The sequence below is a fragment of the Phaenicophaeus curvirostris genome, chromosome 2 (assembly GCF_032191515.1).
Source record: "Phaenicophaeus curvirostris isolate KB17595 chromosome 2, BPBGC_Pcur_1.0, whole genome shotgun sequence".
Taxonomy (NCBI): Eukaryota; Metazoa; Chordata; class Aves; order Cuculiformes; family Cuculidae; genus Phaenicophaeus; species Phaenicophaeus curvirostris.
Genome location: NC_091393.1, coordinates 46,557,320 through 46,580,403, shown reverse-complemented (window position 1 = coordinate 46,580,403; position 23,084 = coordinate 46,557,320). Strand labels below are relative to the sequence as shown.

At 39.4% G+C, this 23,084-nt stretch overlaps 1 long non-coding RNA gene across 1 annotated transcript; it reads right to left on the bottom strand.

The window, feature by feature from the left end:
- Positions 1–11,312: 11,312 nt before the first annotated feature.
- LOC138717929 (uncharacterized) lies at positions 11,313–20,344 on the bottom strand. Its single transcript, XR_011336980.1, has 3 exons — positions 20,246–20,344; positions 16,262–16,502; positions 11,313–11,393 (listed from the first exon to the last, which is right to left on the bottom strand). It is a non-coding gene; the product is annotated as an uncharacterized lncRNA (long non-coding RNA).
- Positions 20,345–23,084: the final 2,740 nt, after the last annotated feature.

Below are 23,084 nucleotides of genomic sequence, written 5' to 3'. Positions count from 1 at the left end.
GTCTTTCTAAATGGGCTTTATTTCCTTGCCTTCAGTTGCACAGACTGAAAGATTAACACACATGTACTTGAAAGTAGGTTCCTTGGCCCTCATGCAAGGAAATAAATGATTTTATTTTCCCAAAATTTGGGTAACTTACAGTTGCCTTTGGAATGATTAAGTCAACAGGACATGCCTGGATTCCCAGTGCTTATGAAATTCAATCTATTTCTTTAGGTGCATAAGTAAGAATTTAGGGATCAGATGCAAGATTTAATTATGTGGTTTAGGAAGTTGACACTTGTCTTACAACAAAGATGTGATAAACTGTCCTTTCGTTTAACACACTTCAAGTCATCCTGAGAACACAGAATTATTTTAGTCACCAACATAAGTGGCAAATGTCCCACTGTCTTCAATGGAATAAGTCCACTGCAAGTCCAAGATGTTTTGCTTCAAACTGCATGCACATTGACACGCCTATATAGCACTTCTTCTGAGTTTCTTGTCTGCTCTCTTGCAGCTGGCGTCTGTGCAAGTCTATGGACATATGCCCTTTTCCACCTGCAGCTGTGCCAACAAACAGCTGAGTCTCCAGCCTCCTCCCTACTCTGCTACTGGAAGTTATCATCCCCTCTGATCTGCCAGCCAGATTCCTCATGTGACTTCCCATAACTTCTGCTGTAACAGTGCCCCATTCTTTAAATTCTTAAAATGGACTAATCTTCTTTTTTGGTAAATGTCGATTAGAGGCCAAAGAGAGGTGATGAGCACATGGGGACAAGATGCTGCTGCAGTAACATCTTCAGCAGGTATAGAAACAGCCCAAGTAGGCATGTGTCCACAGTCTATGTGCAATTATTAATTGGGTTCACTATTGTAAAGAAGCTTTATGTTCTGGGAGCAAGCTGTCCGAAACAAAACTGTTCGTACAACCAAAGGAATTCCTGCAGTCAGAATGAATTATGAGACTGATGAATACGTTAATACTAGTCCATTTAGTTTTCTAAAAATGAAGAAAGGTGTTAAATAAATGGCTTCTGTTATATGAAATTAAATGAAAGAAATCCACGACACTGTTTGGGTTGGTGAAACAGAACAAAATAGGGACTGTTGTGGTTTGAGGTAAATTAGAGTCAGTTTTGTGACTCAGTTGCTTTAAGTAACTTCATTTCTCTGAAAACTAACTGCATGTTTTTAAGACTGCTCTTCTCTAAAGTGATAACACAGGGCATTGGTATGTAAAAAGGCCAAAGCTTAAAGGCCATCCTCAAGCTGGTGGAAAAGGGTCCATACCTGTGAGGAGGGGTGAATAAGGCAGGTGACCCTGAACTGACCTGTAGAGTATTCCATCCCATATATGTCATACTCAGTATAAAATTGAGAGATCACAAGGGTCTTGCTGTCTTCTGTGATGGCTGACATCCAGTGACGACCTCGTTTGTCTGGTTGTTCCTGATCCCAGATCTGTGTGTTTCTGAATCCAGTTCCTGAGCCTAGCTCCCTCTTAGCCATGGACTCATTCCCTCATGTCTGCTCTACAGTATTTGTGGTGACATATAGTCATTGAGGGGTGGGGATGTGATGTCATGTATTTGTATATATTTTATTACTTTCTAATTATTTTCATTATTATCATTATCATTCCATTAAAGCGGTAGCTTTAGTTTCTAACCCATAAGTCCTTTTCCTCTCATTTTCCTCTCTCCTTTCCCTGTGGGTATGTGGGGGAAAGGGAATTTGGAGGCTCAGCTGCACAGCTTTAGCTGCCAGGTTTGCCTGGGTGGGGCTAAACCATGACAAGAGCATAAAAAGAAAGGGCTGCTATAGAGTGAGAGATGGCTACTGGACAAATAGATGTGTTTATTTTTGAGCTATTTTTAAATTTTTGTGTTGTTTCATTTACACTTAGATGAGTCAGCATCAGTCATATTTGTCTTGGTTTACAATGACTATTATTTTAAACTAACTGTGTACATTGTTGGAACATACAAAGAAGACTTAGTACAGACAGTTTTACCAGGCTGATGACTAATTTCACTTCTGCTTCCTTTCTGGATGACTTTTTGTGACTAGTTTCAATGAAAATTCAGTTTATAACTACAGTAGTCAAGGGAATGTTTTTCATTTCACACGCTGTTTCTTCCTTCACTTCCTGTGAGCCTGTGAGACAGATTTCTTGGAACTGTAAACTTAGTGAAATTCATCGTATCATTAAATCCCAGCACTAGCGTGCAACTCATGCTAATCTTGGATTCACAGCAAGGCATGAAGCAGAAAGTCGGCAGGCTAATTTGCACACCACAGCTTCATGAGAATAAAATTGAAGTAAACATGGAAAGCATCCTTCCATATGAAAAATCTTTCCTAGGAAGGAAGGGAGGCTCAAAACACCTGGCTCTGCAGAGGGAGAGGGTGAAGATTTGGTCTCTCATGGGACCAACAGACAGGAGGGTGTCGCATCAGTGAAGCTGTTTTCTATAATTCTTTTCCACCTAACAGTACACATAAACAGGGGAGAGTCCACAACAGTATGGCTTGAAAAGGGGGTGGAAAAGGAGCTTACTGCCATAGATCACTATTATACATTATTATATTATCGGTACATACTATTATATATGATTTTATTATATTATGGGTATATAATTTTACATGTGTTTTCCCCTCTTTGCAGCCAGGTATAGTTTCTGTCTGGAAACAAGATCCCTCTCTAGGTGATAAATTATGTCAGCTAAGGCATACAGACCCAAAAGGCAGTGCAGAAGGAGAGGAGTGCCAACCAGTTTGGTAGTTCTGGTGCAAAGAATGGTGCAAACAAAACTTGAAATGGGGTGGTCTGTGTTATTGCCATGATTATGAAGATTGGTTAACATTACACATCAGAGCAGCACATAAAACCAAGTTTTTGTTGTTTTCCAGATTGAGTTGTAAGTATGCATAGTAAGCTTTCCAGTAAGAGGTTATCTTTCAGACAGTTTACATATGGATTGCCATTCCTCAAGGAACATGGTGTTATTGTGAACAAAGATAAATTGACAGTCAGTATAACAAAGTAATTTGCAGCATCAGTTTAGTGGGGATAACGATGACTGACTGCTGAAGCAGTTAGCCCTGATAAATTCAAAGAAATGGATCAAATGAATATTGGAAGCAATCTCTGAGTCAAAGGCTATAATCTCATTCCTGAAACTGATGTAGAAAATACGATCCACTTGGTTCTCATTCACCAACTGAAGCAAGACTAGCAGCGCTGTTTCCAAGCAGTCGTGAGTATGCAGAGCCTGGCTCAAGATAGTGGCCATCCTTGCTGAAGTCGTGCAGTTTTCTCAAATCATGTTGCCACAGAGGGACAAAGATATCGCTAAGCCATGAGACTGAACTCTGCATTTATGTCAGTGAATGTCCGAGCCCCTGTTCTGCTAGTGGAGAATTTGGGTGAATGCCATCCCCTTCGCCTTCTCCACTGCCATCCTGATCACACTAACCTTGGTCATTCCCTCTCAGCTCCCAGATGAGCCATCCCAGCCTTCTGCACCTCATAACTGTCTCATCCCCTAAATCGACCTGCAGTATCTTCAGCTGGTCCTTTACAGTTTTAATGCATGAAGTGCAAACTCTTATGCAGAGTCTCTTAAAGCAGAGTTTTTGGTAAAAAAGCTTATGCGACAGCAGCAGCCTGAAGACCAGTGCGTATCTAAGGCTACACTGCCTGGTTTCTAACACTGAGCTGGCTGAAAGTCACTATGAAAAACCAGTCCACAGCCTGCCACAGCAGCACATAAATGCACACCTTGTTGTCCACTGGATGTTTAGAGGTATTTTAGTTTGGAACAGTTTAGATCTGGTGGTGAAATAAGACAGCTCAATTCCATGACTTTCTATGGTATTATTAAGTTTCCCCTTTTTGAGGAAAAAATGGACACTCTAAACAGCCAGCTGAAAACAGCCTATCCTGCATAGCTAAGTAAACTATCATTGTCAGGAATGCGGGTAATCTCTGTTTTATGCCAGGCTGTGTGCGCGCTCCCTGCTAAAGCATTTCCTTTAGCAAAACAAGTAAGTGCCACAACGACAAATACTACAACAATCAGTCAATTGATGGACTGAAATGCTGCTTTGCCATCATGCAATGAATCCCTGCATGAAAAACACAGGGCCTGGGTAACTGATTTTCCTGCACCTTATTTTCTTTCCATGATCGAGACCTGACATGCGTTGCTTTATATACCTCAGAGAACAGGGAGATTATTATGGTAATTCACCATAATACTATGTTTAATCTGCTATCACTTGTCTTCTTTTGTATGATATTAGTCAAACACATCACTGTTTTTTCCTGATAAAAGTGTGGTCCTGTCTTTATACGGCAGCAGTCTATGTGCTATGATGGACCTTCAAACACTACAAAATAGGAGCATCTTGAACAGAGATTTCAGGCCATTAACCAGTGCCACACAGTTCCCATCACTCACTTTGAATTCATGCTGAGATTGTCAGAAAACAGGGATAATTTTGGTTTTCTTAAAAATAACATATATAGTAACAGGACTTTTCCTAAGATAGTGTACAAATGCAAGCAAATGTGTCTCCCCTACCCTGGCTAAACTAGCAGCAGCAGCTCTGTGGTCATTTGGTCTTCTTCTGTTTAAAAAATACAGTACATTCCTTGCTCCTAGCCACCTTGACCACTAGCTGTTGTGTTTCCTGCGTCAGAGGAGATGAGATCATTAGTACCACCAGTAATGATGTCTGAGGAAGCTCCTCTTTTTGCCAACTCATAAGACCAGTCTGGATGAACCATAAAGAGGATCTATGATCCATTTAAAATGTTTAAATTGGCTGTTAGAGTTATGAATTCACTCTCATTCTTTGGCTTCTTCATGATAAAATAAAAGATTACTCTAGTGAGCTATCTTGGTTGAGGAAAAGGCCATGAAAGCAGAATTTTGCAAAAAATCATCGAAGAGAGCAGCAAGGAGAGAACTTGTAACAGAGCACAAAGATAGCAAAATGGGAAAAATAAAATTAAAAAAAGGACGTTTAAGGGAAGAGGAAGAAAACAGTATCTGCAAGCGTAAGTCCATTGAAACAGAATTTTGGTCAGATTATATCTTATCATGTGGTCATCGTCTTCAACAGAAGAGTGTCTGTGTCTAACCATTGCTGAAATAAAAGAGACCAATCAGTTTATTATGTCATTTAAGTGTTGGAAACTTGTTTTGCCATAAAGATATACATTTATAAATCAAGTTTTTTCATATTTTGCTGACCCTTATCCATAGGATAATAAAGAAAGCAAAGAACACAGACAAACCCACAAATTTATAGATAGAACCAGAAACACCTAGATCATTCTATTGTACAATGCAGGAGTTTACTTTCAAATGACGTGGTAGTCTTTGAAAAGCAGCATTCCTGCTATAGTCAGTAGCTGAGAAAGAGAGCAAGAAAAATAGCAACTTCTTTGATAAAGATTATATGCAAGGTTGTATTTCTGCAGTGCACTTTGACTATATTGATAACCGCAGATATTAACCTCTGAGGTGCTTGTCTATATCTGTATAAACAGTGTACTAGCATTTTTGAAATCACATCTAGCTCCTCAAAAGGCTATTACCTAATGTGCAAAATGTATGCCCCAATGTCATGTCAGTTTATGGAACCCTCTGTTGTCTGGGTCTCAAGAAACATCAGAATTAACCATTGTCACTATGCACTACCTTATTTTCTGAACCACTTTTGCTAGCAGCACACTTAAGCTCTGGAAAAAGGAGGTTACATTCTTTCCAGTAGGGACATTTCAATTTGATGATCTGTTTCCTCATTTAAACAAACCCCAATTCTGTTGACTTGAGAAGTACGTTGAAAAGGCTTTTCTTGTGTACGTTGAGTGTCACATGGGAGGGTGATTTTTGTATTAAGAAACACAAACTATTTTTTAGTTTACTTCCACTACTTCTGGTGTATGTAGTTCTGTGTATTGATTGTAGAGGATCCCTAGAGACTTCAGAACTTGTATTGTCCAGTAAGCTGTGAAAGGAATGTTTAACCACAGGTATGAACTAAATTAGTATCATGGATAAATTTATTTTTTAAGATGTATGTGGTATTATTGTCCATCTGCTTTTTAAAAAAAAGATTTTAACTGTGTTAGCAATGATAACTAAATGGTAATAGTTGTGACTTTAATTAAGAATTTTCTGAATGAAACTCCTTTTGTCCTTACTATACTTCTCTGAAACATATTGGTAGAGGATTCATATAAACATAATTCAGCAAAGAAGTTTACTGAGACACTGTATACCTGATTACTGAATACCGCTGTATCAATTGCCTAATGAATAAATCCATCTTTTCAACTGTTGAAGAATTTTTAGATCAAAATGGGCACATATATTTAGACGTGCACAACCCAGCTTCTGCACCTGAATAAAGTTAGCCTTGTAAAAGAATTAGTTACTGTAGAGGACACGTTGCCTTTAAGGTTTCTCTCTGTATTATTAGAAAGTTGCTCTGCCTTGTACTCCTCTCACTTCTCACAGGAAGTTTTCCTCAGTAGTCCTTGATTTGTTATTTTGTAGACCAGAGTGCTCACATAGCTGTCTCTCATGGGAAAGCATAATACTGTAGGTAAACAATGATTGTTTACTGCTAAAGGAGAACTGACAAATCAGCTTGTAACACCATGGCTCGCCCCTGCTGAAGAGGGGTATAAATGTAATGTAAAATCTCAATAAAACGTCTTCACTTGATCATATTGCTCGTGTGATGTCCATATCCTCTGCATTCAACAATGGGTGGATGTTTAAATTACTAGTGGACAAAGTATACTAGACAAAGTATACTTTTGTCTTTAAAGCACAGGACTTAAGTCCACTAAATAAGCAGCAATTTTAGTCTTGAATAAATGTACTTTCAAATTTGAGTGGGAATTATGAACACTTATATTAAAATCTGGTTTCTTTCTGTGCCTCGCTTTATGTTTTATTTCCTTTATGACACCAAGACAAGTTACTTTACATGTATATTCCTGGTTTTCCACACTGTAAACTGGGGACTGTGCAGGAAATTAGCCCACAAAGAGTTCAGATCCCAACTTAATTGAGGAATGCAGAGGCAATTTCGTTCCTCAGAGAAGAAACAGGGTTTTATTACATATTATTACTGTGGTAATCAGAACTTACTGTAGCTACTAGATTCCCTTTTCTTCCCCCAGTTTTATGCCAGTGTAAGTCATGTTATGTCCATGTTGCTTTCCTTCATTTAAAGCAAGGCTCTTGGGTACACATCAGCTGCCATGTGTCCAAGACAAGCCGTCACTCAGGCACTTCTCAGCTTTTAAGAGGTATTGTGAGACTCCACTACTAGCTTTATTTCTGCTCCATTTGCACATGTCCATTTAGATAGGTCTGTGAGTAGGCTTGATAGCAGTCAAGAGGTATGATGAAAAATTTGGTCCTCTTGGCAAGCACTTATGGGAAATGTAAGACTTGTAACTGGGAAACTGGAGACAGTTCACTGTGTGGGAATGTGAGTAACAGAGGATAAAGAGCCTCTGTGTTTTACCTTACTCCTGGGGCTAAACAACATGTCCCCTCAGTAAAGGATATCAAAGGCGGCTGAAGGATATCATCTTAGAGCTCAATTGCCAAGGAAGGCAGGCAGGAGTGACCAGAGAACGCTGTGGGTTTGGATTCCTCCAAAATAATAAACTCCCAACTTCCTGCACTGCTCTTTCTTCTGAGGATGTTTTGGTAACCCACCAGACCCAGCTTGGTGGCAGCTTAAAGGAGAGTGGCCAAGTGAATAGCCCTGGTGATATGCATAATGATTAAAGGTTAAAGAAACCCCATGTGACCAGCTGTAATCACAGAAGCATGAGTAGACCTGGCACAAAGAGCAGCATATTTACTTCAGATATATACACCATGTATAGGCACTTATCCTATTTACTGCTTCAGAGTGTTTATCCCTAGCTGCTGAAACATCCTTTCATCAACAAAAGTAAAAACATTATTTGTTGAACTGAGTGCAATGAAATGCAATCCCAGACTAGGAAGTTTTTCTTTTCATTCTTTACACTTTCCATGGCACCTTTGATGTGTGACCCTTGCCACCCACCACCCTCCCTTCCAGCTGGCCCTCCCTGGAATAGCCTCCAAATGAAATGATGGTCCTGAGGACCAAGGAGGAGGCTGTGGTTTCCATAGATGACTGCCCGCTGCAGGCACTGCTTACTTGTGGTGTTTATTTCAGTGCCTCCTAGCTAAGGTGCCTGGAGTTACAAGGGTCAATCATCAGTTTAAACTGGCATATTTTTAAGGTCTCTTCTATTATGAAATATTTATGAGAGGAAACAAGGTTGGACATTCCTGCAGCCAGTCCAATGTAGGAACGCTATGTGCCTTCCTTCCCCGAACATGTAAATGCAGTCAGTTATTTAATGGAAGACTCACATACCTTGTTCCTTTACATTTCAAGTGAGCTGTCAGAGGAATGTAAACATTTATTTGGAGCAAGCCCTCAGGTAAAGGATTACCATATGCCACAGAAGGAAATTCCAGCATACCCACCAAAATTTATGCTGTGGAGAGAGCTATGAATAGAAAGTTTGTACACTGTTATGAATATGGATAAAATACATCACTCATGGCTGGGCTATGGCACGCAAAATTGAAAACCACATATTTTGGATCACACAATATTTTCAAAAATATATTTAAAAGAAAATAAACATGGGATCTTGTGTGTTCGTTTACTGTTTGAAGTACCTTCAGGGAAAAGAGACATCAACAATTTTTCTTCCAGACCACTCACTTCTCTTGATAATACATGGTTCTTTGGGGGAAAGTCAGCAGTCTCATTCCCAGGATCTCTTTTTTCCCTCAGCCAGTGTCCATTTATTGGGAGTTTATGTCATGTTCAGAAGTAGCAAAAGCAAATGCATTTGGAGGACTCCATTCAGTCTTAAAGGTCAGAATGCTTCATTCTTGACCACCTCACAAGGTGACCTCTTCATGAGTGTTGCATGACCCTTGCTCACCTTAAAAATGAGTGTAATTAACATTTTTTAAATTATTATTCTACAGCCAGACAATCATCAGTGACGTTTTGGTGTGGTCAGCATCAGTTTCTTTTGAAGTGAAAGGACTCCTGCTAAATATTTTAAGAAGCGTTGTTAAAAATTGCATCTGGGAAGATGACAGTCCCACCATGGAAACCAGCGGTCTCTGGACACCTCAGCAACTCTGGGCTTTGCAAGGCAATGGTCCAGTACGTGCTTCAGAGCTTGCTATTATGACCCAAGACCAAGTAGAGCTTCTGCAGTACAAACTCCTACATCAGCCCCCTATAATATACTGTATTTAGAGTAGAGCTACACAAGCTTCTTTAGGTGGTAAATGCTCATAAGGAGTGGTCTGCTCTTCATCTTGGTTTATGCATTTGGGCTGACTCATGAATTTGTTCTTGGGATCCTCCTGTTGTCTTTTCCTCTCTGCTTTCTTCTGCAGCATCTCTTTCTATTGTAGTTTCCTTTTGTGGATGTGTGGAGGTGACAGGAGAACAATGCTATGCTTAAATGAGATCAGGTAAAACAACCTGATTATTAGGGAGAGAGGAATGTGAGACAGGGAAAGGAAACAGTATTTGGTAGCAGGAACCCTTAGAGTGGCATCAGGCTGAAGCTGTCCAGGGTATGTCGATGAAGAGAAGAGGAGGAATTCGATGCAAGTTGGTGAGCTGCTTTGATGATCTTTCACTGTTACCCCAATGTCATGTTTATTTTCATTGGAAATAACACCTGAATAAGAAATTTATTGAAAGAAAAAGTTACTGACTTAAAGTCTTAAGATTCCTTCACCTAAGGAATGACAGCCCAAATCTTCCTTAGGGTTAGCAGTGGCAGTGATGTTTAAGCTGAAAACTAGTTAGCCTCCCACGAACACACACATTTCTCTCCAGCCTGTTCGTACCCAGGACAATTTGAGCCACAAGTGTCCTACATCCACCTGCTCCTGTTGTTCTCCAGCACCCCACCCAGCACCGTGGTACAGCACCCCCTCCATGGGAGGCTCTGGGTGTACAGTGGTACCTAAGATTATTGTCAGTGAGAGAAAAGAAAGGTGCCTTTAGTGATGAATCAACAAGGTACAGCTAAAGAAATATAACTTTTCTCTCCTTTCCTGTTAGGAAAAAAATAGTAGCTTATTTATTTAATTTAGAGTCAATTAGCACTTAATAATTAGAGAAACAAACATTGAGTAAGAGTTTTACTGCAATGTATGTGACTTTCCAGGTGAGTCTGAAGGGAACAATCGATCTCATTCTTTTTGCATTTAATTATGTCTTTTAGAACAGGGGTAGAAATGTAAATTCTGAAATTATGGTGATGAAAAGATTATTAAGAGTAAATATTTGGAAGCTGGAGAGTGAAGTCATGGCCTTTTTGATTTTTACGTTAACAGACAGTTTCCTTTAAGCATCAAATGCCTTAGTTGTTATTTCTTAATTTGATCTCGCAGCTGTGCACTCTCTGACCTTACTATAAAGGAAAAACAAAGTACAACTCACTTCAGGCTACCAACACCGAGATTAAAAAATTCTGGTGCTTGGGTATGGATCAGTTGTTAAGGCAGCAAAGAACTTGGAAAAGACATCGAAATGAAGTATAGTATCGTAACAAGATGACGGCTTCAGACTACTCAGTGCTACGATACTGTATGTGTCACGACACTGTATGTGTCACGACACTGTATGTGTCACATTTGATACAGCAAATGTTCAAGGTGTTATTGACATTTTCTAGCTAAGGAAACTCAGACAAGAAACTTTCAATGGTAGTGGCATATAAAGGAATGAAATTCTAATGTGCTTACTTGCAGGCTTCTTCATGAGGTACAGATCATTTGAAATCACTTGGAACTTCTACCATCCACTGAATTTTTACATGAGGCCTTACACAAAATGTCTCAGACTGGCAAGAAGGCTACCCAGTTTGGTCTTAAAGTGCATCAGTCATGTCCTAAAAAGTGCTAAAAAGTGCCATCAGAGTCCAGCATCCACATTTGAAAGCTGAGCAAGGGAGCGGGAAAGGGCAGGGAACAAAGAGACTTTCTGTCCTTGAGTCCACTTACACAAACATGGCAGTGGGTCTGAGCCTCTTACTGTGTGCCTCTGTGGGCATAAATCAGATCGAAGAGATCTTTGGAAACACTACCCTGAGGAAGGCTGCAGCCTGCCCATGGTTCCTGGGTGATGGGCTCCTGGGCAGGGAACCTAATTATGTCCTGTTAGGATCCTCAAGGTGGAGATGTAACTGAACCAATATACTCACTAAAAGCTGTAATTTGATAGGAGACTCAGCTCATGGTGTGACAACCCACAAACACCCATGTCCCACTGCAAGCAACCTGCTGAGCAAGGGAGAAAGGGAACAGACTGCCCTGAAGGACTCCTGACTAAATGATGACCAGCAGACCAGCATTATTGAACATGAACATGTTGAAAATTTGGGCCTCGGTTTATCAGTAAATTGTTTCTAAAAGAAAAGTGTGTCATACAGTAATTTACTGACAAACCTGAATCCCTGGGACTGTGGTTGTTTCACATACAGGACCATTTACTGGGTGCAGTCTGAGCTGTTGATTTTTACAGGAAGTTCAGGTGTCCTTGAGGTTTACTAAGAGTAACAGTTAACTGTGAATTTGCCTGTGATCATCTGTCACACAGGCAGGAATGGGATTTTCACTCATAATTTGATAATGTTTACAATATTGCATTTACTGTTTTATGGATTTGTTTTAGTCAAGTCTGTTGACAGTTCTCAACAGCAAATTCCAGGTACAGGTGTAAATCACATGGTGTTGTTTCTTCTTGTTTGCATAAACACAGCTGCTCTTTCAAGCTGAAAAACAAAGACGCTTAGAAACAGCTTGTAGAATAAACATATGTGCAAAAGTTTATATGTGGGAATGTCAGGTATGTCCAAGATCACAGGAAAAGATGCCAGTTCAGGAGTAGCGTAGGTTCATGTAGCAAAATGATGTTGAATTGCAGAGTAATAGATCAGGAGATTTACTTGCTCTGTTGCTCTCATTAATTGCTTTTAGTTTTTCTTTGACTGTGGTTATGAATAATAAAGACATTGATTAAAGACAGGTTAGTTTAGCATTGGCACATGGTTCAGAGAGTAAGCAGTGAGAGAAAGATAGATTGCAGTCAGCAATTTTTAAGATAAGGCAATGTTTCTTTTACGGGAATATTGATTCCTGTGGTATTTACAGCCCAGTTTTGTAAATCTATCGTGTTCAGATGGTTTTGTGACAGAGCTGTCATAAGCATCCAGACTTTACAGTTTTTCTCAATATTTGACATCTTTAAAGCTTTGTGTTATTACTCTGAATGTCAATATTGACTATCACTGAATGTATAAAAGGCATATTTGGACATAAAGCTCTTTCAATATTGAAGTGGAAGCTTGACATCAATTCATGAATAATGCAATTATAGATGTCATATGCTTTTGTCAAAAAACTGAATTGTTTCCAAATAACGTCTTTATCGTGCATATGATGCAATTATCTGTAGCGCCATTATTGCTGCTTGTCTGGGTTATGCGTATGTTCAAATGTAAAACACTCTGAGTCACTAGTGGTGCCACACAGTTGTTGTGGGTTTCTTTCCTCACAAGTGAAGGAACATTTTTTCTTACTCTTCTTAATAATACTGTTACCGATTTCAAGGAAATTAATTTGAAATATGTAATTGTATTTGAGTTCCTGTGATTAAATACATAATTTACATGAACAAAAGTCAAAAATGGTTAAACGCAAAAAAGAGAAGACAATTTAAAAATGAAAATAAATCTTGTTTGTATATGCTACTATGCTGATGATGCAGATATTTTGTAGCGAAATTCTCCTGCCAGACCTGGCATGTGAGCTTGCTATGCTGTAAACAGAAAGTTCACCTTTCCCTGTTGTTTACTGTCATTGCATTTTAAACATGGAAGTGAAGAACAGATCCTAGTATGACACCACATGAGGTATGAGGACAGTGTAGTACTCCACAAGTATTTTGCTCTTCTCTGAGCCTGTCTTCAAAAGGAGCTAAACATCTCAGGTACCTTTTCACCCTCTAAGTTATAGTGTTCTTACTGGGGACTGGTCTCAGTGTGCCAGGGAGGGATATGTTTGCTGACTTAGGACCTTGGTTCATCAGCATGTGCCTGCCCTCCCTGCCCTGCACACTGTGCAGACAGATGGCAGTGCAGTTACCTATAATATACCAGTTAAAAGCAGTGTCACTGATCTCATGAATCTGGTTTCGAAAAAGAGCAGACAGTTCTCAGGAACGCTGACAATCTGCTCGTTTGACTACAGAGGATAAAGCCCTAATTATTACTTAACTCAGCATTTTCTCCGTTTTAGTTAGTGAAATAGCCTAGTTAATTGTTTATGTATTGTTGTTCTTTGCAGTTTCCAGACTCTTCCGTTTTTGGTGACTGAAGTAGGCTGCTCCAAACATGAAAACATTTATTTCCTATAAGGCGCATCACAGATTTCCTGGCAGAGCTTATCTGGAGTTGCTAAAAGTGTTTGTGGAATAGAACTGCTGTCACAGGCTTCAGTAGAAAAGTGTTACAGAGGGTGGAGGTGTTCAGTCTACTGCTCATCCTTTATGCAGCTTCCAGAGACAAATAGGATAAACTACTATAACTTGGACTGTATTTATATACAATTTTTCTCACTTTGTCCGTTAGCACTGGAACAATATACTCCTTTTTTTTCCTGCCAAATTCTATGCTCCTCCTTCCTGTAAAAAACATTCTTCAGCTCTGTGTGAAACTTCTCCTTGGTGGATCCACTTTCACAGGGGTTGGACTAGAAGGGTACCAACAAAGAAAATGTGTGCAGCAGGCAGAAATAAGTAGTGTGAAAAGGTTTTTCGATGCAGCCATAGACTTTCTGCTGTGGTTATCTTATGAACTCTGTAAGTCTATTGCTCCCGAATTCTTGAATCATCATTGACTGAAGCATTGTGGCATACCAAAAATGTTTGTTGCATAGAACAATGTATTAACTTAAGTATTCTGTGGGACTGGAATTTGTTCCTTCTGGTTAAGTTAAATTATAAACTTGTCCATAATTTCTATACATTTGCAAAGTATGTTTGCATGCACATTCCTATCACTTTATAAATAATCATGTTCAGTGTATGATAGAAAATTTCCAGGGAAAGCAGCAGGATTATTATTGAAAAAATCTTGGAAAGGATTAAGAATAAATTAATTTGGTCTGATTTACAAATATTTGCTTGTATTTTTATATGCTCTGTAGAGGCGTAGGGAGTATGCTAGGTATGTCTAGTACTGCAAATACAGAGTGCTTTCACTGTATTATTTTTGCCACTTGGTGGTAAAAGGCGACATTAAAATGATTTAGTAAAATTTAGAAACTTGCAGAATCTCAGTTAATGAGATCTCTGTTCATTATTCTTGGCCCTGGCTCAGTTTACTATATGATGTGCCTTGTGTCATGAGACTATGATCTAATTATTGAAGTCATCAGGCATCAATTTCAGTTTGGCTGGATCTCTTGTTTTTTTCGGGAAGATGAACTCTGGATTAATAGATGTGTGTAATCTCTTTGCTATCCTAACCTCTACACCTATAGCAGAAGACTTGTGCAGTACCTAAACTAATACTCTAATGAGCATTTCCTCTGCAATAGACCCCAGTCCTTTTTTATATTTTTGTACTTGCAAATGTAATTGCTAATTAACCTTAATAATGACTGATTTTATTTACAAATCCTGCAATAACCCTTAAAAAGGATCTACCAGCCTTTTCCATTTCCCCTTGAAGTCATGTCACAACTTCAAAGAGAGAAGAAAACAGGATTTTATGCATTTGAAGTCACTAATACCACAGCACTGGATCAGCACAGAAAGAAGTGTGGATATCTGAAAAATATGGAGGATATATCTTTCAATGAATATGTATTAGATCACTGATCCCCTAGCTATTAATTTCTACACTTATCAACTGTATTACCTCTATGCTTTCTATTTCTCTCCTTTTTGAAGTTATTCATCCAGAAGGCCTCTGTCGCAAGAAGTGAGCAAGGATGAAAACTATCAAGTGGATATTAACCATGATGTTCTACTTCAAAATATGTCAAGATGGTGCTGTAAACTGCAAAACTTGTAGGTCCAGCTGCTTTATGAAAAAACAGATCCTCCCAAACATTATTCATTCTATAACATTTTCACAACACTGTTTAATTCATTACTAAAGGAAGGAATGTGATATTTTACTAGCGTTTACTTAGAGCAGCATGACTTTTTTTTATGACAACAGCTGGAATATAGTAAGTAACAGCCTTCTATCATGCTTTTCAACAACCCAGAGCTGGATTTGCACGAAAGAGTGTTTTGAAAATACACTGTGTATGTCATACTTGTGTACCTAGCTTTGGCTTTTCCTGCTATGTTATACTGCACAGATTCAAGAGGAAGTGGGATATGAAAGCTGACACAAAGATCAAATGAAGGTGAGCCAGATCCAATGTCTAAAATAGATCAGTGTTTGTGGTTAATATATATACACTTTCTTAGAGGCACAACAGACATCTCAATTTTATGCAGACTTAAAGAAAATTTTGGGCACAGTGCCTGTCCTGGGGAGTGGAAGGAAATGGTATGGTATGGTTCAATATAGTAATACTGCCATCCTCCAGGGTTTAAATACACCAGAGTAAATCCTCTACAGGTTAAATCCTGCTTGCTGGATACTTTATGTCAAACATAACCAGAGCTGAGTATTGAAGATAAATAAATAACATCAATGTGCTTCAGTGAAAATCTGCTCAACTGAGCATAATGTAACAGTAGTTTTACTTTAAACCAGCTCCAAATAATCTGCAGTGGTTATGCTGAGCAGATGAAAGGTCTTTCAGGAAACAGCTAAAAGACACTCCAGTACCTAATGAAACCATGTAGGAAACGGTAATGTGATGTTTTTCCCTGATTCTTGCTTTGGGGAATTAGAAGATGATGTAACAGAGTTGATTCCACCCCTCCTCCCTGCAAAAAGCCAAAAATCCCCCATACCCTCACCCCTCCCAGGAATTCTCAAAATAGGAGATTAGCAATCAGTGCACCAAAGAGTGTGAAAATGAATTTTTTTTTTTTTTATGCTTTGCATGACAGGAAGATAGTGGTAACCTAGCAAATTTCCAGGCCAGCTATCTACTCTATGATCAGTGGGTAGCATGCATACTTGTATTGCCTGGAGTTGCATGTGTCATTATGCTTGTGGATGGTGCTAGAGCTCTTCTGAGAAAGCAGTAGACTTTCAGGTAAAATAATAAAAACACATGGTGTTCTCAAGTCATTCTCCAAAGACAGAAAGTGTTAAAAACTTGAATTTTCTCTTGTTGCTCTTTCTGGTATCCCAGGAAATCACGAGCTGTTCCCAGCAATGATGAATATATACTTATTCAGCCAACAGGAACTCAAGACTGGTCCCTCTCTGAAAAAAAAACCCAAATGAAAACATACCTATAAATCTCAGGCAAACCATGTCAGTGATACAAGAAGACACATGAAGACTTCATGAACGTCTTGTGAACTCCAGAAAAACCACATCAAGGATGTGTACATAGCAGGAAAGATGCTATGAGAGGGGCAGGGGGTTTTGATCCACAGTTATATGGTATAGGCATCTAGAATTCAGTAGTGAAACAAAGAAGCTAGTTATGCAAAGTATATACTTATGAATTCTTTTAAGGCAATGCTTCACAACTCCTTTGACCTCTGAGAAGGATGGGGAGGGCTCTTTAGTAGAGAGTGTAGCAACAGGATGAGGGGCAACAGGTTTAAGCTGAAAGAGGGGGTGTTTAGATTAGATATTAGGAAGGTATTTTTTTACTGTGAATGTAGTGAGGCAATGGGACAGGTTGCCTAGAGCAGCCATGGGAGCCCCATCCCTGGAGGTGTTCAAGGTCAGGTTGGATGAGGCTTTGAGAAACCTGATCTAGTGCAAGATTTCCCTGCTCATGGCAGGAGGGTAGGGCTAGATGATCTTTAAGGTCCTTTCAAACCCAAACCTATGATTCTATGATATTTATTTATCTTAATATTTGGAAAAGCTTTTAGTGATAATCAGAAGAAAGGTATGGATTTCTGAGCAAAAGACAGCAGAAACATGATGAATTTTTAAACATATTTAATATCAGGAGATAATTCAGGGAAGAAATTGAATGGATTACCCACATCCATGCTTGTTATCTGTAAGATAATGTTATCTGTGCTTCAGCTGCTGAGGGATATCACAGTAAGTTAACACCATAAAACCTATGACATGCTTCAGAATAGGATCTAAAACTCTTTACTAGAGAAAAGAGTATTAATGCAACATTAGGTACTGCATTAGATTCCCATTTTGGAGAACTGTACTTAACAACAGAGCTTTCTGTGCTTATAACACAAATACCGTGACTCATCTCTGCCCTACTGCAATCTAATAGGGTGCCAGCAATCCTAATACATGCTACCAAGCAGGATTTGCCTTGGGATTTCTGCTATGATATTCAGAGAAAAGCATAAGAACAGTTGCTGGGCTGAAACCCCTGCTTCAAATATTGTCTCTTTGTTTCCTCGTGTGCTGTCATCTCTCCATTTCCTTAGTGTGTAAAGAAGGGCAGCAATATTCTTTTCACTCTCCACTTGCATTGCACTTATCACAGGGGCAAAGCACTCTGGGCAGGTAACCGTTCTAAATGTTTTTATTCTTTCTCATTTTTCTTGTGTTACTTACTAAAACAGCTAATATCAAGTAAAATTATCTGCATTTTGATTTGTTCCTATAAAAAAAAGGCTGGAAAACAAATCTTCCATCTGTTCCATTGGCAGAGCCTACATGTAGCTGCTGTGATAATCCATTACTAATCAGAGAAATGTCAGCTCTGTTTTTTAAAATAACAAAAAGGTCTCTAATGCAGGACTTCTCAGTTTGAGTGGTGGCCTAGCAATTCTCTTGGTTTTTCCATTAAACTGCTTATTTATATTCTTAAGGATTGCTGGAAAGCTCTTGCTACATGCATGTGATTAGATTTGCTATCCTCCTCCACCCATGTAAGAAAAATAGAATAATTATAAATGTCATATCTAATATAAACAATGCTCTACTTTATGAGGAGTTGACCATTTAAGTGGGAAAATGTAATCACACAACAGAATGAGCTCGGTAGACTTAAATATAAGCTGAAACCCTGAAGTAGTGCAACACCTGAGTCTGCAAGGTGAGAAACCCTGGAGGTTGTTTGCTTCACAAAGTAAGACAGTGTAGGGATGAAATAGGACTTTTTCTGTGCTTCTCAGAAGCAGGAAAACGTTACTTCCTCTTAGTACTGCAGGATCATACAGGCATTTTGCGAGTGCTGTACAGGAAAAATGAGAAGGTGAGAGAGAGGCTGAAAAGCAGGTCGTCTACTTTGTGGCAGGCAAGTGAAGATGGAAACCAGAGCAAGGGCAGCTGGGAGCACGAAGGGAAGATGTGGGTGAGGGAGAGAATTATTCCTTCTAGCTGGGCTTAAAATTCCAGTTTCGTTTTAGCAACCACAGGGATTTACTGCCGTTTCAGTTGGTGGGATGAAGCCCAGTGGGTGTCCTCTGGTGACCCACTTTTGGGTCATGCTCCAATGCTTGTCAGCTGTTGGTCTGACAGATCTCAGCAATAGGAAGTTTATTCTGATGTGGTTCTTGAATGTTTTAGGAGATGTTTTGGAGGGAGGTTTGATGTAGGTCATGGAGCACTGATGTGGTCTGATTGTGTTTTTCCATCTGTTTTTGTTCAGGGAGGGACCTAGTTTGAGTTCCTCTCACCACAAGGCAAGTTCCTCATTGCACAGATTTTTGCATGATCCCCCTGTATTTTAGGAATGTCTAAAAGCCAGGCTTGACAAAGTGTAGGAAGTGTCTGATTCTGAAGAGCAATCGGAAAAAATCTCACCCAGGATTGCATGCCACCGCTACCAGCAATGGCACATCAGTGGCTAGATTTCAGAAGGTGTTGTGTAACCAAACTTTTCCTTGTGTTTTCAGAAGTATTTTCAGGAGGCCATGTGGGTCCTCTAAATACCTGCAAATGCATCTATCTTTTTTCAGCAATGGAATAAAGACAATGAGTATCTCAACTCAACCTCCTCACACCCTTTTGAAAAACTGATCTTGGTTCACTAAAGGTCAATTGAATTTTCTATCTATTTCCTTTACTCTAAGAATCATTGATGTGTGCAGCTGAAACATTTTTAGAGGATTCCATTTTGATTTATTGTCCTAATTTTCCATCTTCTATTTGTGTTCCTTAATGAAAAAAATCAGTACATCCTAACTTAGAAAATTTCACTTTACTGTAAAATTCAGCACAAAAGCCACTTCTGGTATGCTGACAGGACACCCATTTGCCAGGATCACTTTAGAGATGAAATCTACAAAATGTTGTGTCCCATAATGGTGAAGGGGCTGGAGAACAAATCTTATGAGGAGTGGTTGAGGTAGCTGGGGTTGTTTAGCCTGGAGAAGAGGAGGCTGAGGGAAGACCTCATTGCTCTCTATAACTACCTGGAAGGAGGTTGTGGAAAGGAGAGAGCTGGGCTCTTCTCCCAAGTGACAGAGGACAGGACAAGGGGGAATGGCCTCAAGCTCCACCAGGGGAGGTTCAGGCTGGACATCAGAAAAAAAAGTGTTCATCAAAAGGGTCATCGGGCACTGGAACAGGCTGCCCAGGGAGGTGGTTGAGTCTCCATCCCTAGAGGCATTTAAAAGACGAGTGGATGAGGTGCTCAGAGGCATGGTTTAGTGTTTGATAGGAATGGTTGGACTTGATGATCCGGTGGGTCTTTTCCAACCTAGTGATTCTGTGATTCTGTGATAGTAAAAAACAGGAGAGAAAAATAAAGTTACGAAGTATAGGCTATCTTAACTTTTTGGACAGCAGCTGCTGTTCTCATCGTGGGGCTGTGAAAGTGGGAAAGAAGCTCGCCGGAGTAATATATGGTAACAGAAGAAAGGGATGAAGTAACTGAGATAATTATGATATCCTATTTCCTTGGTGTATGACTCAAGAACTTATGACTCGTGTTTTCCATGATGAACCAAACAGTATGTACTGACTTTTTTTAACATTATGTGTGGGCATATACAACAAAATTATGGAATTCTTGTGTTGGTTATTTATTTCTGCTTTTACCTGTGTATACACTCACATTGACTGCTGTTCTATAGAGCACATAATTGACCTATAGCTAACACCAGCTGTGGTAGATCTCCCTTAGATTGACTGGTAGCATAGTAAAGAACTAGAGAGGAAAGACAAAATATCTAATGATAACTTGCAAACCAGTTTAGTAGTTCAAACAGTAATTCAGTCTCGTTCTTGTACCACATCAGTGACATTTCAGTGGCAAGGGAAAATAATTGCACCAAGAAGAAATATTAGCAGATAGGCAGGGACTTTCTTTATTTTCCAGGATCTGGAGATCTTAAAACCATGATGGAGTTTCATTTCAGCTTACTGTTTCTGGGGATGGAGAGCTGAACAGGGTAACTGAGGTCTTCTTTGGTCTGTGTAGGCAAGAAGCATCATATGCTGTGACAGTGACAACATAAAGGTTTGTACAGGTGGTGTAAATTTAAGATTAACTATATTATTTCTCTACCATGCATTACCATTTCTCTATTAGAAATGACTAGGCTCATGTGACACACACATCCTCCCCCCCTCTAAAAAATATAATCCCTAAGTACTGAAATAATCCAGGAAAATCTTGGGCATTCTGATATAATCACACAGAAAGCTTTTGGTCCATTTGTGGTGTCACCAGTCTTGAAGACCTTGTAGACTTAAAACACAAAAGGATAAGATTTGACACAAGGGCCTTGAAGTTTTGAAGGTAACTGCTGTTGTAAACCACCAAAGCAACAGGGGCTGCTTGCTGAGCCAGAATGAACTGTGCTGAGCTATACTTACCTGGATGTTGTTGTTGTACCGTGGCACAACAACAGTAAACAGAAAGCAGTACTCAGAATTCATTCACCTTGCTGCAGAATCAGAACAATATGTATTGGGAAAGAATGGCTCAGTAACCAGACTTGAACCATGTTTCAAGAGCAAAATTGAGACCAACCATACTTCCCAATGATGACTGTATAGAGACATTTTTTCCAAAAAAAAAAAAAAAGGATATGCATGACAAACAACTTTCTCTGGATCCTTTTTCTCTTTTAAAAGGTGATGTCTAAAATTTGATCTAAAGAAAAAATCCAAGCATCGGTTGGATTCAACTGAGAAAAAAGCGTTCTTGATTTTGTTAACCACTGCTCAGAATGGTCCTTGTCATGACACATAGCATAATTGCTACTATAGGCAGTAGTACTGAGGTCTTCATTTCGCAAACTATTTTCAAGAGAGGTGAAGAAGTAAATAGAACAAAAAAATTCCCTTCCCAACTCAGATGTTTTCTACATTACTCTGGGCAAAACCCCATCAGGTATGAGACATATAGAAAGATATCATTTTTGATTTAAGAGGTGCCTGACCACAAACTGTCATTGGGAGGCAGATTTTTTTTCTGGGAGACTGCCTCTGTTTTCTTTCTCTGCTTTTATACTTTTCCTCTATTTATCTGCATTGACCACTGTTGGAGAAGGACACTGGCTATAAGGACCTTTGGTTTGACTCATACACATCTCCTTATGTTCTGTCCTTATTCTAATACAGAAAGTTCGGTAGTAAGAGGCACTATGCAAGACATCGCTGCTTCAGTTTTCACAAACCAAAATACTGATGGTACCTAGTGTCTTTTCAAGCATACAGAAAAACCGAACATCTTTAACCCCAGAGAATAAAAAATGTGTGTCACTGCTGTGAAGAACAGGGCCAAAATACTCTTGAAAGGCTGGAAGTACTGGCAAAGGGATACCTCGTTAACAAGAGATGATGTTCACATCTGACCAGGGCACTGTGTCTTCCTTTTTGTAAAGCTGATCAAAATGAGAAATTGTTATCAGTCACCCAGTAACCTTCGGAAGCTGGTGGCATTTCTTGTCAACCTCTGAAAATAGAGAGGGCATACACTGTGGCCCTGTTTTTGGTTTGGGCTAAAACATGGGAAAGTGACAGGTAGAAACAAAGTTTAGCATTCTGTACTATAATGGCTTCATCTTTGCTACCATTTAATCTTCATCTATGTTGTAAGAATGAGCCCTGGTAGTGAACTCACCTCCTCAAAGGAACTTCAGCTACTGTTAGTTTCCCTAAGTGATTAGTAAGTTCACATACACTTAGTCAAAGTACTTTTCTGGGGCTACACATTGTCTTGTCATTGTTCACATTCTATTTCTGCTCCAGCAGGATGTGGAGGTCTCAGTCATGTGCGCTAGTCTAAAGCTCACCTGTGGAGAAGAAGCACAAACATTGAAACCGCCCTTCCCCAAAAATCTATGGCCATTTTTAGTGGGCTTCTCTTTAGCAGAAGGAGGCACAAATGCTAGTTTAAAACCAGGTACAAAAGTTGTATGTGGTGAGCAACTGCATGATCATGAAATGTGTTAAAATGTGTAAGCCTGAAATGTGTAGAAGTGTACATTTGCAGTGGCTGCATCTTCCCTGCTTACAGGTTTTTTTGCCTATTTTTCTTTTTCTTCCTTTTTTTTTTCTTAAAAAGTGCTACTTCCTTCCCCCGCCCCCAATATTACTTCATAATTTCTGGGCAAGTAACATTGATATAATATTGCAGAAAAGGTAGAAAATTGAAAAGGAGCAAGAAGTGGAATGTAGGAAAAAGTAAGGAAAGAAGTGTTGAAAATTGAGGTGAGGAGGGTATGTAATACCAGAACTTCAGCAAGAATACTTCCTAGCCCCACTGGGAGGTCTCAGAAAGGGCTGAGAGCCTTGCATGTTTGATGGAGGTTCTAGGAAAGACATATTTTCACTCCAAAAAAAAGACTTTAAATCCTGTATGTTGAAACAATGCTGAACTGCACATGCTAGCAGACTACCTACATCTCACAGCAGAGGAAAAGCCAAGAAAAACATCAGA